This window comes from Podarcis melisellensis, assembly GCF_964234715.1.
Source record: "Podarcis melisellensis genome assembly, chromosome: 1".
Lineage (NCBI taxonomy): Eukaryota > Metazoa > Chordata > Lepidosauria > Squamata > Lacertidae > Podarcis > Podarcis melisellensis.
The window spans coordinates 52,170,414-52,187,567 of record NC_138528.1 but is presented as its reverse complement, the minus strand read 5'-3'; the positions used below and the strand labels follow the sequence as shown (position 1 = coordinate 52,187,567).

At 44.4% G+C, this 17,154-nt stretch overlaps 1 protein-coding gene and 1 long non-coding RNA gene across 4 annotated transcripts in view; one reads left to right on the top strand and one right to left on the bottom strand.

The window, feature by feature from the left end:
• Positions 1-11: 11 nt before the first annotated feature.
• LOC309359027 lies at positions 12-9,838 on the bottom strand. The gene is made up of 3 exons (XR_014163699.1): positions 9,337-9,838; positions 7,833-7,899; positions 12-1,247 (listed from the first exon to the last, which is right to left on the bottom strand). It is a non-coding gene; the product is annotated as an uncharacterized lncRNA (long non-coding RNA).
• A 5,446-nt stretch (positions 9,839-15,284) lies between these two features.
• Positions 15,285-17,154, top strand: part of EXT2 (exostosin glycosyltransferase 2) — an 82,598-nt gene continuing 80,728 nt past the window's right edge. For 2 of the 3 annotated variants that reach the window (XM_081891586.1, XM_081891587.1), the window contains exon 1: positions 15,285-15,511. The gene's annotated coding sequence lies outside the window, so the exon portion shown is untranslated. The remainder of the gene's footprint in view (positions 15,512-17,154) is intronic. The other variant, XM_081891588.1, reaches the window with a different exon arrangement.

The window sequence follows — 17,154 nt, the reverse complement described above, 5'->3', positions numbered from 1 at the left end:
TCGTTTTCAATGTTTACCTCTAAAGAACTTCTCTCTCCTTTTTTTTTTTACATCTTCCGTGACCTAAAATGAAATCGAAGTACAATTCGCTATGACCTAAGTTGAATATTTCATTAACAAGTTGTTTTAATACGGAATTTAGAGGCAGATTTAAATGCGCAGCATCTCTGATAATCTACTACAGGTAAATAATCAGTGTTTTTATGTAACTCAGCTGGTGAGTATTTGTTACTAACAACACTGAATTCGAGTCAATGTATTTGTAGTAGGAACATAAGAGAAGGTTGCTAGATCAAGACAATGGCACGTCTAGTCTGGCCAACTAGAGACCCATGGGAAGCCAACAAGCAGGATCTGAGTGCAACAGCCCCTCTCTCCACTTTAGATTTCCCACAACTGGTATTCAGAGGCTTACTTAACGCTTCCTGCTTCTTAAGCAGGGTTAAGCTTTCGGGAACAGACCACAGCCTCACATGCACTCCCATCTAGCTCTTTTCCTCTCATACTAGAATTTCCCTTAAATGTTTCAACCATGGTTACTTGGAATGGCTGCACTGATGTTAACTTAAAGGTAAAGGGACCCCTGACCATTAGGTCCAGTCGTGCCGACTCTGGGGTTGCGGCGCTCATCTCACTTTATTGGCCAAGGGAGCAGGCGTACAGCTTCCGGGTCATGTGGCCAGCATGACTAAGCCGCTTCTGGCAAACCAGAGCAGCACACGGAAACGCCGTTTACCTTCCCACTGAAGCGGTACCTATTTATCTACTTGCACTTTGACATGCTTTCAAACTGCTAGGTGGGCAGGAGCAGGGACCAAGCAACGGGAGCTCACCCCGTCGCGGGGATTCGAACCGCCAACCTTCTGATCGGCAAGTCCTAGGCTCTGTGATTTAACCCACAGCTCCATCCGCATCCTGATGTTAACTTAGGTTAACCCTAATCTTGGTTTGCTTCTCCCCAAAATCTGAAATGTTGTTCCAGGGACAGCCAATGGGGTGCCCTGCAGATGTTTTTAACTACAGTTCCCTAATCACTGGTCATGTGGATCACGGCTGACTGTAAAAGAACTGTAGTCCAAAACATACTGAAGACTCCACATTGGCTACTTGTGTGTGCTAATCATAGCTAGGGTTTGTGCATATGCCATGTCTAACCATGATTAGGGCAAGAGAATTCATGCACGAGATGAGTCCTCCAGTCTGTTCCTGATCCTTTAATGGGATGACATTGTTGTGTCTACTCCAGCCTCAAAAACAAAAATGATGAAAATATCAGTGGCTTAAGTCCCAACTCTTTTAAATTCTGAATTTTTTTGCAGCACCATCTTCAAGAATTCAGTAGTTTGAGTTGGCAAGAAGTGGCCAGTCAGGCCAGTCAATTATTTTTATTTTGTAGCTACAAACACTGTCTCTGAAATAAGGTAATCACTTTGAGTCTCTCATCTACTATGAAATTGAAGGGTATCTGTTCTCAGTTCTTATACAAACTTTTAGCAGTAAGGTGCTTCACAGTAGCCTTTTTAAGTCCCAATACCATCATACTGGTGGAGTGGGCAGGGGCCTTGTCTGATGGACATTGTTGAAGAGGCAGAAGAGAGACTGTGATTCAAATATAGTGAAGTGGACCTCACATGGTGGTTTGCAAGTTAACAAATTCTGATAAATTCTTGGTTTTTTAAAAAGGGTTTAAAAAGGGAGGGAAGAAAGTAACTTTTCCTTGTGTGCATTAGCCCTTTGGTGTTCACTGGTAGCTGTCGTGGGTCAACTTGCTTTATTCTGCCTTTTCCTTTTTTATATATATATAAAAGATGGCATTTATTGCTTTCTGTTTTGCTGCTGTGTTGGGCATTAGCAGAGAATGACAACTGTGCCTGCCCCCTACCCCAAAGGTAGAACTGTAAGGTTGGCTTAAAGGTCATCTACTTCAGCAGGATATTCCACCCCGAACAACCCTATCATATTAACTCGCATCATCCATATTACAAGTGTAGAGCAAGCAAAAAACAAGAGGGACTGAGAGATGTCAGAAATCCCTGCATGACAAGGAATAACCATCCGCTCAGCTAGCATAAGCTGTGCTGCATGCTATGGGAGTGAAGGTGAATGATGCACTGTGGGACTGAGTAGAGATCTGTGGTGCAAAACAATTTAGGCTGCAATCCTATACCCACTTACCTGGAAGCAGGCCCCTTTGAAATAAACAGGACTTTTGGGTAGACGTGTCTAGCATTGCACTGTTCACTGCAGTCCTGTACAACTGCATTTATAGTTTAGGTCAGGGATGAACAGACCTTAAGTTTGTGGGATCTTTGTGCTTTTTTAGTAGAATACTCAGAGCCACCAATCAGAGCCAGTTGCAGAATAGCGGCTGCCAGATACAAATTTATTTTTTAAAAATTTATATGCCAACATTTGTCAGAAGACCACAATGTGGTTTATAACATACAACACCAGTGCCACAACATAACACCAGTACAGCATAATAACTACACGCTGTACATGCCAAATAATAATTATATAGATCCAATGTCGGTGACTGGCTGGACACTGAGGAGTGGAGGCTGGATACTGATAAGTGGGCACCGGGAGAAAGGGGGTTGGATCCCCTTTCGAAGAAGGGATCCGTGAACTGGGGGAGCCTGTGACAGCCAGGAGATGAGTCTGAGGCAGGAGAAGCTGCAGGATTGGAGATTGAAGAACAGGTGCAGGAGGAGGGAGAGAGAAGTCAGGCTGGTGGAGAGTCAAGGGCTTCCATACCACCACCTCCTCCTCCTGCTGCTGCCCTCACTTCTCCTGCTCCACTGTCTCCCGGGGCCAGAAGAGGATTGAAGTGAGAGGAGCAGAAGGTTACACACAGGCAGAGTCTTCGCCTGCTTCCGAGCAGCTCAGATTGGGGAGATACATAAGCCAGGGACGGGGCCTCTCTACTGTGGCAACTGTGACATCAGGTGCACACCTAGAAGTAGCTGAGAGACATGGGGCAGATATACACATCTTTCCCTAACTTGCAAGTGTCCTTTTGACAATTGATTCCTCACTCTGGACATTCCTGGCCTGAGAGCACAGTGACATCCAATTATAATTAGGAACACATTAAAAAACACAGATTCTAGTACCAGCAACAGCATAACGAGGAGAAAAATCAGCAACCAGGTATCTAAAATACAAAGACGACACCCAAATACAGAATCTTTTCTCAAAGGTAAACCAGGTAACTGCTTTTAAAATGTCACGTGGTGTTAGGTCGATGAGAGAAAAACGAGACAATGTCTTCCCTCTTCCTTCCCATTGCAGCTAGAACTGGACCTTGTACTGCCATTAATGCCACTCCCTTATCTCCCCTTCCCATTCTGAATATGGCTGCAGAGAGAAGGTGGGTGTATTTCACCAAACTTCTGAGTGGCACAATGGGAGCAGCTTTCTGCTCATGACCATACTTTGTCCATGTCAAGCATAGCTATTAAGGAGGAAAGGGCATTCCAACAGTAGCTCAATTGATTAGAGTGGTGCTGATAACACCAAGGTTAAAGGTTCAATCCCCTTATGGGACAGCTGCATATTCCTGCATTGCAGGGAGTTGGACTTTGATGACCCCCAGGGTCTCTTCCAACTATGTTTCCCTCATTGTTCATCCATAAAGCTAATTTGTGGAGTGGAGGGTGGAGCAGGACCACACACTTTGGGGCCCACAATATCTCCTGCAGCTGTGCATAGTGGGGCCTGCTGAGGGGCTTGGCAACACCCTGATTTCTCCATCATAGGCATACTTTGTGAGCAGGCTGCCATTGGCTTTAGCCACAAGTCTGTATAGAGCACGGGTGGGGGACCTGCAGCCCTCCAGGTGTTGCTGCACTACAACTCCCATCATCTCTGACCATTGAGCATGCTGGCTAGAACTGATGGGAGCTGGAGTCCATAGGTTCCCCATCCCTGGCTTAGACCAAAAAAAAAAAGCATATTGGGAACTGGCTGCTTGTAGATGAAAAATAAATAGAAAGGAGGGTAGCCTGCCAAGTCACAAGGTCCAGGCTTTTCAGCAGTTTCTTGTTCAAAAGACTTTACTTTTTGTCCTCAGCTTGCTTGGAACACTTATTCATAGTAAAGGACACGAGCAAAACCAAGCATAGCAAAATATATTGGATAAACACTGGGAGCAAATGCTATTTTTAGCTGCTCTGCGTATTCCCTGCTGTTCTCCACCAGATTCCAAATGTACACAGAAAACATGCAGGAGGGCTTAGCTATTCTAGGCAAGTCCTCCTCGTGACCCTTTCCCTTCTGAACACCCGAATGCAGAAAACGTGGGGTGGATTAAAGATGAAAGCTAAAGCAAGCCACGGCAACAGCCTTTCTGTAACCAGCGTTTGAGTTTGCTTTCTCAATGACAGAAGAAGCTGAACGGAGTGCTTCCAGAAAAGACTCAAGGCAAGCTAAGTCAACTCACCAGGCATAAATTGGGGAGTCACTTGATTTGAACACAAAAAGCGAAATGTACATTTCGGTTGTATTCTTCATGGGCCAGACCACTGCTGATCCCAAATGCTGTATCTCCCAATGACTAGGTGGTTTGCAAAAGTAGTAATCTTGTAAAATGGACACCTAGCACAGACCTGGGGGACCATTGTGAAGGCTAGCTGTCTTCTGGGGGCTACATACCATTTGCACACCCCTTTCTGTCATCCATCCAGGCAGGGAAGAAACATCAGAGCTCATGGACATGTTCCAGCTAGGCAAAAATACTAAAGGATGTTGCAAACAAAGCCTGGGGAGTGCTGTGGCCTTTTTATGATTCTGAGGGCCAAATAGAGAGGGCTGAATTTGACACACACACACACACCCTCACCCATGCCTAAGTCTCCTCATCCTCATCCCTGATCTAGTAATATGCCTGGTATATTAGTGTGTGGTACTATGACCCAATGCTTCGCTTTCTATTTTTATTCCTCTTTTATGTTATGGAAGCACTGGTGAGGGGGTCAAATGTTCCTGGGTCTAGTGTCCAGAAAATACAACGGCTTCCAAGAATTAGAAGCTCCCCATCTGAGAGGATGCATGTAGCCAAGGTTCATAAGTTATGAGATAGGGGACTCCACTTCAAGCCAACCATAACTTTTTCTGTAGTAATCTTATCCTTAAGTACACAACACTTCAATATAACAGACTATGAGGTGATAACTCCACTATCTGCCCTCCTGTACAAGATGCTGTCATCACCAATCCAGCATCGCTAAAGATAACCAGCTGAGGAATCCCAGCTAAGCCCTGCTGCTATTTTGCCCTCTGCAGTAATAATAAGGAACAAATGGAACTGGGTAAGCTGATGCATCTAGAATATGAATGAACAGCAGACAAGGAACCGGCTGCAAGCTGAAGGCACTTTATTTGTGTTCTGAAACTGACCTCAGTCACGCCGCACATGAAGGCGAAAGGGCGGAGTGGTGGAAAAAGCCCTGCTCTGACGTATTTATACAAATTAATAGCTTGTCACCCTGAAGCTGATGAATAATTTTGCGGGATATAAATGGCAAGCCGGAGTCCAAAAATAGATCGGTTTGCTGCAGACCTGTCTGCCTCAGCTACACTGCCAGAATACAAACAAGATCCCTTGCTGGGTTTCTCTGCAGAGCCAAGGAAATCTCTGCTCAAAGCAATGTCCCCAAACCTAAGTAGTAGTGGAAGAAGGAATCATTGCACAATATATACACTTTGCTGATTTGCTTATGTTACCTCAATTGCCCCCTGCCCCTTGGTGGAAATTTCCTATTTTGCTAGTGAAACTTTTAGTCCTGACATTTTGCTTCTGCAGTTGACCTGATGCAGCATATTCATTCTGGAAAAGCACTGACATGCCTGTCGGCATTCAGTGGGCATCAGCATGGCATGTTCCTCCACCCTCAGTCCCCTGCCCTCTTCTCGGTTGGCAACACGTGGACTGGCTGGTGTTATTCTCACATGGCAAAGTTCTTCCCTAGGGCTCCATGACATCCAGTCATCACCATTCGCACAGAGGAGAGCCTCTCCATTCATAAAGAGGCAACACTTGATTCACAATGCACCATTTGTTCCTGCGTATTCCTAAAATAGCATCAGGGTACGTGTTTTGTTTGTGGCAACCTACAGATGCCCTGTATGAGGAGCAATATATATTTGTGGAAGGGTTTTGCATACAGTTCCTCCCCACACGAGAAGCTGCTATGGGGAGGCGGGAAAGGTGATCCATTAGGGAAGGGCTGTAGCTCAGGGACAAAGCATCTGTCTTGTGTGCAGAAGGCTATATGTTCAATCCTTGGCATCTCCAGGTAGGGCTGAGAGAGGCCCTTGTCTGAGACGCCAGAGAGCCGCTGCCAGTCATTGCTGAGCTAGATGGGCCAAGAGTATAAAGCAGTTTCCTAAGTTCCTATTCAGCAGTCTTGGTTGCTTGTGGGCTCAGTTCAGAGACCTGCAAATTCATCTGCATGTGTGCTGCTGCCACTCTCTTTGCAACTGAGGAATGCTTGTAGACGTTGATATCCTTACTCTCCCTGAATTTGTCTCATGAAGATAAACACAATAATCTGGAAACCAAGCCTTATGAGGAACGGTTGAGGGAGTTGGGTATGTTTAGCCTGGAGAAGATTGAGAGGGGATATGATAGCCACCTTTCAAATACAGTGGTACCTCGGGTTACATACGCGTCAAATTACAGACGCTTCAGGTTAGACTCCACTAACCCAAAAATAGTACCTCGGGTTAAGAACTTTGCTTCAGGATGAGAACAGAAATCGTGCTCCGGCAGCGCGGCGGCAGCAGGAGGCCCCATTAGCTAAAGTGGTGCTTCAGGTTAAGAACAGTTTCAGGTTAAGAACGGACCTCTGGAACGAGTTAAGTGCTTAACCCGAGGTGCCACTGTACCTAAAGGGCTGGCACCTGGAAGATGCGGAAGGCTTATTTTCTGCTGCTCCAGAGGGTAGGACCCAAACCAACAGATTTAAGTTACGAGAAAGGCGAGTCCAAGTAAACATAAAGAGGAACTTTCAGAATGTAAAAGCTGTTTGACAGTGGAACAGACTCCCTTGTAAGGTGGTGGACTCATCTTCACTGGAGGTTTTTAAACAGAGGTTAGATGGCCATCTGTTATGGATTCTTTAGCTATGGTTCCTGTTTTGCAGGAGGTTGGACTGGTCAACCCAGTGATCACATTACGTTGCTAGTAATGGTGCAAGAGAAACGGCTGCTGTTTGGCTGGTGGGAGAAGGGGGCCGTTCATACCTCTCCAGATTGAGCAGGACGGTTAAATAGATTTATTTATTTTTTAGTTAAACAAGGGAGGTCTCACATCATTGTGGGAGTATGAAATCAGCAGCGGAAGACTGGTTACAGAATTACGCCTTCAATCAACTCTGACCCTGATATCTCAGGGTAATGAGCATCCATTCTGGTGGGCAAGTGATGTGGTGCTGTGCTACCCTTTCCTTGGATGAAATGCATTTGAGAGAGTGCATTTGGCAGCAACTCTGCTGCTTGAAACTCTCAAGGATTGGGGGGCACCTGGCTCGAAAGATGTGGGACGCTACTTGAATGCTAGCAGCTCTGGAGTGATGGGCTCACTTTCTTGTGGCAATGCCTGGCCATGGAACTCCAGTCTGGGACACAAAGAGGTGCAGAATAAACCAGGAGTCCATGGTACATTTGTGGACATGTTCTGTGAAAAACAGGGACACGGTTTTCTAAAATGGCTCCAGGGTGATATTTCCTTCACTGTTTGAAGAGCATCTCACCAAAGGGGACTCCCCCATCCCTATCCCTCTGTCTCACTTGGAAACATTTGATCAATGGCTATCATCTGGACTGACCTGGCTGAGGGCCAAACTCCCTGGTGATTTCTTTATTTATTTGATATTCTGCGCCTCATCAAAAGATCTAAAGGCAGTTCACAAGAAAAAAACATAAGTTAAAACAAAAACAAAACAATAGCCTCCCCCCCAAACACATTTTAAAAAAGCTGTAGAATATTAATCAGCTAAATTAATTTATTAATTTTCTGTCCCACCCTTCCTCTCAACAGAGCACAGGATGACAAGAAATAAAACAGCAAAACAATGCCATTAATATGAGAGAGCTTCCTATATTGCAGGAGGTTGGACTACATGACCCTCAGGTACCTTCCAACTCTACAATTCTATGCCTCTATAAGAGAGAAATGATCAAGTATTCTCACGGCTAAAATGTTCAAGGTTGCCAGGAACTATATATTGCAGCCATCAAATGCCCAGGCATTGAACAGGATTGTTTTAAAATTCCACCTGAATGTTAATAACAAGGGAGACAGAAACACAACATATCCCCATGGAAGGCCTTCCATAAATGGGGAGCCACTACCAAAAAGGCCCTATTGTGGGTCGGCACCAACTAGGCAGTACCCAGCTGTTGCATTATTCAAACACTACCATTTAGAAGAAATAGAAGCTGGGGTTACCTATCTGGAAAGTGTTCCCAAGCTGGATTGGGGCCTCACACCCATTTCTAGACCTGCTCATGTTGAACGCACCTGGTACTGTATTTGCCTGTTAAGATGCTGTTTCCTACAAACACTGTAAACATTTTGTGTCCGTGCCAGTCTAGATCAGGAGCACAGTCCAGACTTGAATCTCACAGCTCCTTTTCCATCATGATCACAGCTGCTAGCTGGTTTACACTTACAGTCGTACCTTGGTTTTCGAACGAAATCTGTTCCAGAAGTCTGTCCGACTTCTTAAAACATTCGACAACCAATTGGCTGCAGGAGCTTCCTGCACACCATCGGAAGCTGCGTAAGATGTTTGGGTTCCAAAGAACGTTCGCAAACCGGAACACTCACTTCCGGGTTTGCGGCCTTTGGGAGCCAAAACGTTCGAGTCACAAGGCGTTTGGGATCCAAGGTATGACTGTCCTTTTTTAATGAGTGAATAATGCAAGACATAGTTTGGGGTTGGTGAAAAGGTCATTGCAGTGCTAGTGGGGGGTGGAGAGCTCATAGTTGAGCTTTTCCAACTCTTACTATTCTGAGCCAACGTTTCTTAAATGCAAAAATATATCATGTGTTCAGAACATCTGAAAATGGAAAATGATGAAATATCAGTTCCTTGGGGAAAACCTAATTGTGTATCCTAGGAAAAAGCTGATACTGAAAGACACACTATTTCTGTACCGGAAGCTGTCTCATCTCCATGCATCCATCCAGCCATTGCCCCGTTTAGGTATGGGTTAGAATAATCTAAGCACCAGTTACTTGATATTTGGGATGTGAGCACTAGGAACTTCTCTCGCTACATAATCACGTAGCCTTGGGGACCAAGCACATGGAACAGATTGACTTACCAATATAGTGGTAGCACACAGCGTTGTTTACATTTCACAGCCATAGGCAAGTTCCTCCACTGTGACTTATGTCCCACAGACATTTAGCTTCGATCTTTTGGCTTCACGGTTGTCCCATTCCAGAAGTGGTGCGGCAACAGACTAAATGCAGACCTAGACCTAGCTATGCAATGAGTAATATCGTCATCCGCATCAAGGCTGGCAGTGAGAGCACGCTCCCTAAATATAGCAGGGTATAAGGTTAAGGGGAGCCTTGCCAGTTGCAACGGGTGCGTGAACGTGCACATTCCCAGGAAGAGGCCCAGGCAGTACTTACGTTTGCTTGAACCCCTTGGGAAAGAGCAATCGGCTATTCAAGGGAAAGTCATCGGAGTCAGGCAATCTTGCGTGTGTTCACTTCAACGGGCCTGCACTAAGTCTCAGTCATAATTAAAATAGTACCATCAGCAAAATGGGAAATCAGAGCATGAGTAAGTCGTGGCCCTTTCGCTTTCCTGGGTGATCATGGTCTGTCTGAACTGCCTCAACTTTTTACATTCAAAAGTGTTTTTTATATTCAAAAATATTTTTTACACTCAAAAATATTGTGACCAATCTGATTAAAAGCAGTGACCAATCTCTTTAAAAATAAAACCTAACTTTTTAATGACACATTTTTGGGGTATGGGGTTAGGTAGGGTGCATTATTATATTATATTATATTATATTATATTATATTATATTATATTATATTATATTATATTATATATTATATTAATTATATTATATTATATTATATTATATTATATTATATTATTAATATTTCACCTTTTTCCCCTGACAGGACTCAAGGCAACTTATATATAAAAATAAGAACCACTGAAAACAAAGGAAAAGCAATAATTTAAAACTTGAATTAAATTGAATTGAACATTGATAGAATTAAAGCAGGTATAGGCAAACTCGGCCCTCCAGATGTTTTGGGACTACAACTCCCATCATCCCTAGCTAACAGGACCAGTGGTCAGGGATGATGGGAGTTGTAGTCCCAAAACATCTGGAGAGCCGAGTTTGCCTCTGCCTGAATTAAAGCAACTGGTGTACAGTGGTACCTCTAGATACGAATGGGAGCCCCGTTCGCATCTAGAGGTAAATGTAACTAGCGACGGAGCATCTGCGCACATGCACGTCGCTTTCCGACACTTCTGCGCATGCGTGTGACATCATTTTGAGCATCTGCGCATGCGCAAGTGGCGAAACCCGGAAGTAAAGCGCTCCGTTACTTCCAGGTTGCCGAGGAGCGCAACTCGAATGCACTCAACTCGAAGCATATTTAACCCGAGGTATGACTGTAATTCTTTCAGAATCAGTGCAGTGTGATTCCATCTGGCTGCATAAGTTAATGTTCTTGCAGCCACATTCTGCACTAATTGAAGCTTCCGGGTAGTCTTCAAGGGCAACCCCATGTACAGTAAATTACAGTAATGCAAATGGGAGGTTACCAGAGCATGGGTCACTGCAGCTAGGCTACCTCTGTCCATGAATGGTCAAAGCAGGGAAACAAGGCACGTCACACAACCAAGACTGCATGAGCCTCTAGAGACAATGCTGGATTGATGAATACCCCTCCTTCCCCTGGTGTATCTGCTCCTTCAAGGGAAGTACAATCCCATCCAGTACAGGCTGTACACCTAATTCCTTGACACAAGAATCATTTACCCATAATGCCTATTCTCTCCCACTTCCTTCAAGGCTTGTTCTATGATTAAATGGCTGTCACCTGATAGCAGAAATCTTCAATGATTTATCACATTGGTTTTAACTGAGCATTTGAATCAATTACATCTGCATAAATGCACACATGTATAATAAAGCAATATGGCATGGGGTGGGGAGAGATAACCCGCATCCTTGCCCCATGTTCCCCAACTGTGGCTATTTGAACATCTTTTTTTAAAAAAGTAAAGCTTTATAAATGCAATCACACAATTAATTTCTTATTTAGCTTCATCCTACATGAGAAGAGATGGCTCTTCAAAGGTGGCACTTATCTGCATTTTTTTTTGTACATGCTTGTCTAGAAGTTGTTTTTTTTTCAATTCTGTCATTTCAAGGTAATCACAATGTTTTAAATGGATTAATGTAACCAATTAATCAACTAAGGGTTGTATTCAAGGCTAGTCCTACTCAGAGTAGACCCACTGAAATTAATAAGCCCAAATTTGTCATGTCTGTTAACTTTAATGGGTGGGTCTACTCTGAGAAGGACTATTATTCCATCCTAAAACTGTGAACTTGTACAGTACTCACTTACTTGAGAGAATGCACCATTGCACTCAGTAGGTTCTACTTCTGAGTACAGAATTGCACCCTAAAAACTGGGGGAATTAGCAGTTTTGCTAATTGTCAATATGTCTGGGTTTTTCATCAGAACCAGAAAGTGTCCAGAAAACTTTTGTGTCCAGATTTTTACTTCTTGAAATATGGCAACCCCGCCACCCACACTTCCATTTCTGAACCTAAATAGAGCAGCACTGCCATCTGGTGTTGGTCCATGTTACAACCTTAGAAAGAGCTGTCCAAAAACCTATGGCAAATTGCTTAGCAAATAATTTTTCAAGCGGACTTAGATTTAATAGGACAGACCTCACATTTCCATCATGGGGGCAATCTATAAGGTGTGATGTGTAGCTGGGATGGGTCAGGCATGGAGAAGCTGAGATAGAAAGGCTAGACTGGAAACAGGCAATATTCCCTTTTGGAGGAATAGCAGGAAGAGGCATTTACTGTACATCAGGGGTGGACAGTCTTCAAGGCCACAAGATCTACTTAGCTTTGACTAGAATCATGAGGCTTTGTAACCAGAGACAGATGCAAAACAGTAATTTAATCAGAAAGACATATACCAGGAATTACTGTAAAGACCAGGGTGTCTGAGCACCTGCTCAGTTTAGTGATTAGCACGAGAATCAAGCTCAGAAGCCCTTTCCACACACCACTGGTTTTCCCTCAAGGCAGAAAAGCTTTTTGTTGCTGTTGTTAGGTCATTGGGAGTCGGAAATGCTTGCTGACCTATAGACTCATCCATAGATCTCTTAGTAGGTCTCAGTCTGCCTTTTGCCTATCCTTCCTTTGCATTAGCCCAAACAAGATATGCTGAAGAGTGGCCACCAAAAAAACAGCCCCATGAAGACAGAAACTATGATAGGGGATGAAGGCCAAGCTGAACTTCATGACCAAGTGGGGAATCCGAACCGTATAACAATTGATTCTTTGTTATATAGAAATACTGGTATTCCCAATTTTGTGTCAAGTTCACCCTCATGGCAGCTATTGTGTAGCCAGCTACATCCCCTTGTAGCAGCCATTTTGTGACTGTAGCATAACATACGTGGAACAGAACTGTTATCATGGAGAGTCAGACTGATGTCTGGAATTAGCCCTTTAATGCCCCAACATAAGGCCTAACAGACTTGGACCTGGAATTGCTTTCTATTTGTAACCATTCTATTGCGTTGTTTTTGTTTTTATTACGTATTTTGTGATTTTACGTTGTAACCACACTGAGATCTGCGGGTATATTAACAAATTTAATTAATTCATTACTAATAACCATGCAAGAGTTATTCTGAATCTCTCTAGGTAACACATATGCAGTAGTAACTAGCAGAATGTCACATGGCAGGTAAAGTATGATAAGCAAAATACTACTGGGGAGGATCAAAGACTGGTTAACTGTTAAAAATAAGCTGAGAGAATTTCTCACACGGCTGCTTTTCATTTCAAGGTCACGAGAACAGCAATTGCTTGATATCTGCTTTAATACTCCCTCTCCGAGAAATGCATAAGGAATGTTACAGCCAGTGACATATAGCTCACATCTGTATACAGTGGTACCTCAGATTACATACGCTTCAGGTTACAGAATCCACTAACCCAGAAATAGTGCTTCAGGTTAAGAACTTTGCTTCAGGATAAGAACAGAAATCGTGTAGCAGTGGCGCGGCGGCAGCAGGAGGCCCCATTAGCTAAAGTGGTGCTTCAGGTTAAGAACAGTTTCAGGTTAAGAATGGACCTCCAGAACAAATTAAGTACTTAACCAGAGGTACCACTGTAATTGATACACCCATTCAACTTGTAAGCACATTGCAACACTATGTAAGAGGCAGACAGTTCACCAACCCAGCTTAGCTTAGACCCTGACACTCAAACAAGGAAACCAGAGCTAACAGAGATGTTGCACCCTGGCTATAAGAAGCCATTCCATTGCTGTCCATGGGTCTTAACAACTACAGGGAAAAGCACAACAGGCTCCTGCCTGGTAGCCTGGTGTTTTAGTGTGTTTAAACTCTTTACTCAGTAACAGAGTGAAATATACTCGGAGTCGAGAGTGGATTTCATGCGCTTTAGTCAGCTCATAGTGGTGAGGAGGAATGGAAGATCCCCCAGAATGTCAGCTTTATATACATTATTTATACAATGGGCCCCACGTGATTGGCTAATTCCAGGATTCTCCTGTCGGCCAATCAGGTTGCGGATTCACTTCCATCTGGAGCTGGATTGGGTGGCTCCTGTGGACCAATCAGACTGCTGCATTCTGGGTCCTTTTGTTCTAGGACCAATCAGACTGCTGCATTCTGAATTCTATTGTTCTAGGACCAATCAGACTGCTGCATTTTGGATCCTATTCAACTCAGTACATAACACAGAGACTGCACTCTTAAGCTTCTTTTACTTTTGCTGGGCTTCCCTTAGGCTTTAATACGTTTTATGCAGGCTAGTCCTGTGCATTATGTGTTCTGTAGGTCGTGTGTCTTGCTGTGCTTTATTCTTGTTGTACATGAATAAAACCAGTATGTCTTCACCCAAAAGTGTGCCTATTGTCTCTGAATCCACAAAGCACAGCTGCCCTTGTAGAATAGGTGCCCACAGCATTCTCTCAAAATTCCAGTGTGCCCCTGGGACCATAAAGGTTGGCGGCCTAATCAAAACACAGGTTCCTACATTGGGTGGGGGACTATTAGACAGCTGTGTCTGAGCAACAAACTTCTGCTTTGACTGGCCCTAAAAAACCCCCAACCCATTCCAGATCTGGCTGAGAATGATCTCCCTCGACAGACGCCCCACCCATCTGCAGCATCTCCTTAGTACGCATTTGAACACCATGAGACCTGCTCTGTTCCAGAGGAAAAACTGAGGGGAGAGACTTTCTGCAGGCAATGGCTTTTCCACCTGCCCTGCCCCACCCTCATCCCAGACCATGACTTTGAGAACAGCAGAAGCAGCTGGGAAGGGAATAGTTTAGCAATATTTTTTCAAAAGTTGTGTGTCCTTGTTTCTACTTTGATCCTTTGGGGTATTTTACGCATTGTGATTTGCTGTTATTTTTATTGGTTATAGATTAGTAATTTTTTATTGTAATAAGGGTAAACTGTTTAATTATTTTTGCTGATGCCTAATTTTACCGTTTACTGTTAGATTCTGATGTATTGTTGAATGTTGCTTTATTTGATATAAGTTGTTTATTTTTAGGTTATTGTGACTTTTTATACTGGATCAGATTGTTACTCTTAATGTTTGATGCATTATTATTATTATTATTAGTAGTAGTAGTGTTGAAAGTCGCCCACAGTGGCTAGACAACCTAGCTAGATGGGAGGGGTATAAATATTATTATACCAGCATTGCAGGGGGTTGACTAGATGACCCTTCGGGTCCCTTCATATCTACGATTCGCCCTTGGTCACATGCTCAGTCCATACAAGGATCTCAGCAATTCTGACGACTAGCTAAGGAGCCCATGCTTAACAGCCATCTCAGCTGCTTGCCTTACTTTGGCTTCAGATGGGCGCCGGGAAACAAAAGCCCAGCGAGTGCTGGGCTGCCAACCGTCGTTCTCCGCGCGGAGAAGCGAGAGAACGGTCATCCGCCTGCCAGCGTTTCGTCGCGCCGGAAATGACGCCCGGCTCGAGCGGAAGCCGGAAGCGTCGGCCGGGGCTGGCGGAGGCGGAGGGGCGTGGGAGGCGTACGCCGTTTGCGGTCTCTTCCTTCCCCTCCGCCGGAGCGCCGTGAGGTGAGGAGGGCGCCCATGACGACCTGGGTCCTTCCCGGAGCGTAGCCGGCGTGGCGACTGAGGGGGAAGCGAAGAGAGCCGGCAAGCCAGTTCGCGCTGGGGTCCTCCTCCTCGGGCGACCGGGTGAGTGGCACGCGGGCGGGGGGACCCTCTGATACCCCCTGAGCTTCGGGGTGGCTTCGGGTGTCCTGGCGAGCTGGGGCCCAGCTACTCGCCCTCCGTTGAGCCCCGAAGTCGCCCTGCAGGTGAGGAGCCATTCGAGGTGGTTTCTAGCGATGCCTTGCCTCCTCACCTGTGGCCGAAGAATCAGAGAACTGTAGAGCTGGAAGGGACCCCGGGAGTCATCGAGTCCAACCCCTTGCAATGCAGGAATCTCAACTAACGCATCCGTGACAGGTGGCCATCTAACCTCTGCTTATAAGCCTCCAAGGAAGGAGAATTCGCCAACTTCCAAGGGAGTCCGTTCCACTGACAGCACAGCACCCGCTCTATAGTCCGGTTCTTTTTTACTCTCAGCTCCTTTCTCATCGCCAAGGTTCAGACACACACGCCTCTGTCAGATTAAGTGCTACTTTCACAGTAACAAGAAGAATGGGAATAAATGGGACCTGGTGACACACATGTGGGTGGGTGGGTGTGGGTCCGTCCTGCCCCCTTCCCCCGTGATGGAAATTCACTGAATCTAAGTGGCTTGTGGGTGTGCCTGTAGGAGAAGAAGAGCCTCGATACCCACATACAAAAGAAAGTTGCAGTGTTCATACCAACTTAGGTGTCCCAACACCTGATCAACAGTGTCAGCTTTACTGGTGCCAGTTAACATACTTGATTCATATTAAAAGTAATCTTTTACTCTCGGGGGATTCAGTCTCTTATCTGCTCCCCGGCTGTCATCAATGACTGTGTGGGATAAGGCGATAGTGCTAAGCCTAGTTTTCTGCCGCTTCTTGATCCAAGCTTGAAACCAATATGCAGGTCCTTAATTTCTGAATGTAGCTGTCCAGTGCTGGAAATTATAGGCTCTTTTCCCAGTCTAGATGTGAATGTGCACAGAGAAGATAGCTTTATTTGCCTCACTTTCATGGGATCTGCAGAGAATATTTAACCATCTGGTGTTATTCAGGTAGAATGTTGAAGTAAACACTGCACAACATTTTTAAATGTCAATAAAGGAGTATTTCAGCTTGCATTTCCTACTAATTTGGATCTTTAGTGGCTTTCAAAGACACTATTCTTCAGTCATGCATATTCTGTTTTACTGCACTGGTACAGAGCTTCCATTTCCTGATTAGTATCAGTCCAGTTTTTGACACATTTGTAAAGCAATGTGGAAATGCCTGGGCATTAGTTGGGGGATATGTATTCTAGAACCCTGTCACTTTCCTTTAAATTATTGATTTTCTCAGAAAGCTACTGATGCTAATTGGGTAGTATCTAATTCTAAATGTGACCGTGAGGATGCAAATGCAGTTTATTATTTTTTTAGAAGGAAACATCATAGGCTTTATTTAATATTTGTTTTGTAGCAGTTATAAAATATGTTTAAGTATCTCCATGGAATGACTGTGTATGCTGTAGCCTGGCATGGAAAAATATTTTCCTCAGCGACATAAGAACTTGTCATGAATGCGTGATCTCAGTGATGCATCAGGATATTCCATTGTTTGGTGGAAAGAAGGTGTCAATTAGTGTCATTAAAATGCCAATATATTATATTGTAATACTAAGGGTAGTGTTGTTTTAGACACTGAAACCTCGTAATCCAGGTT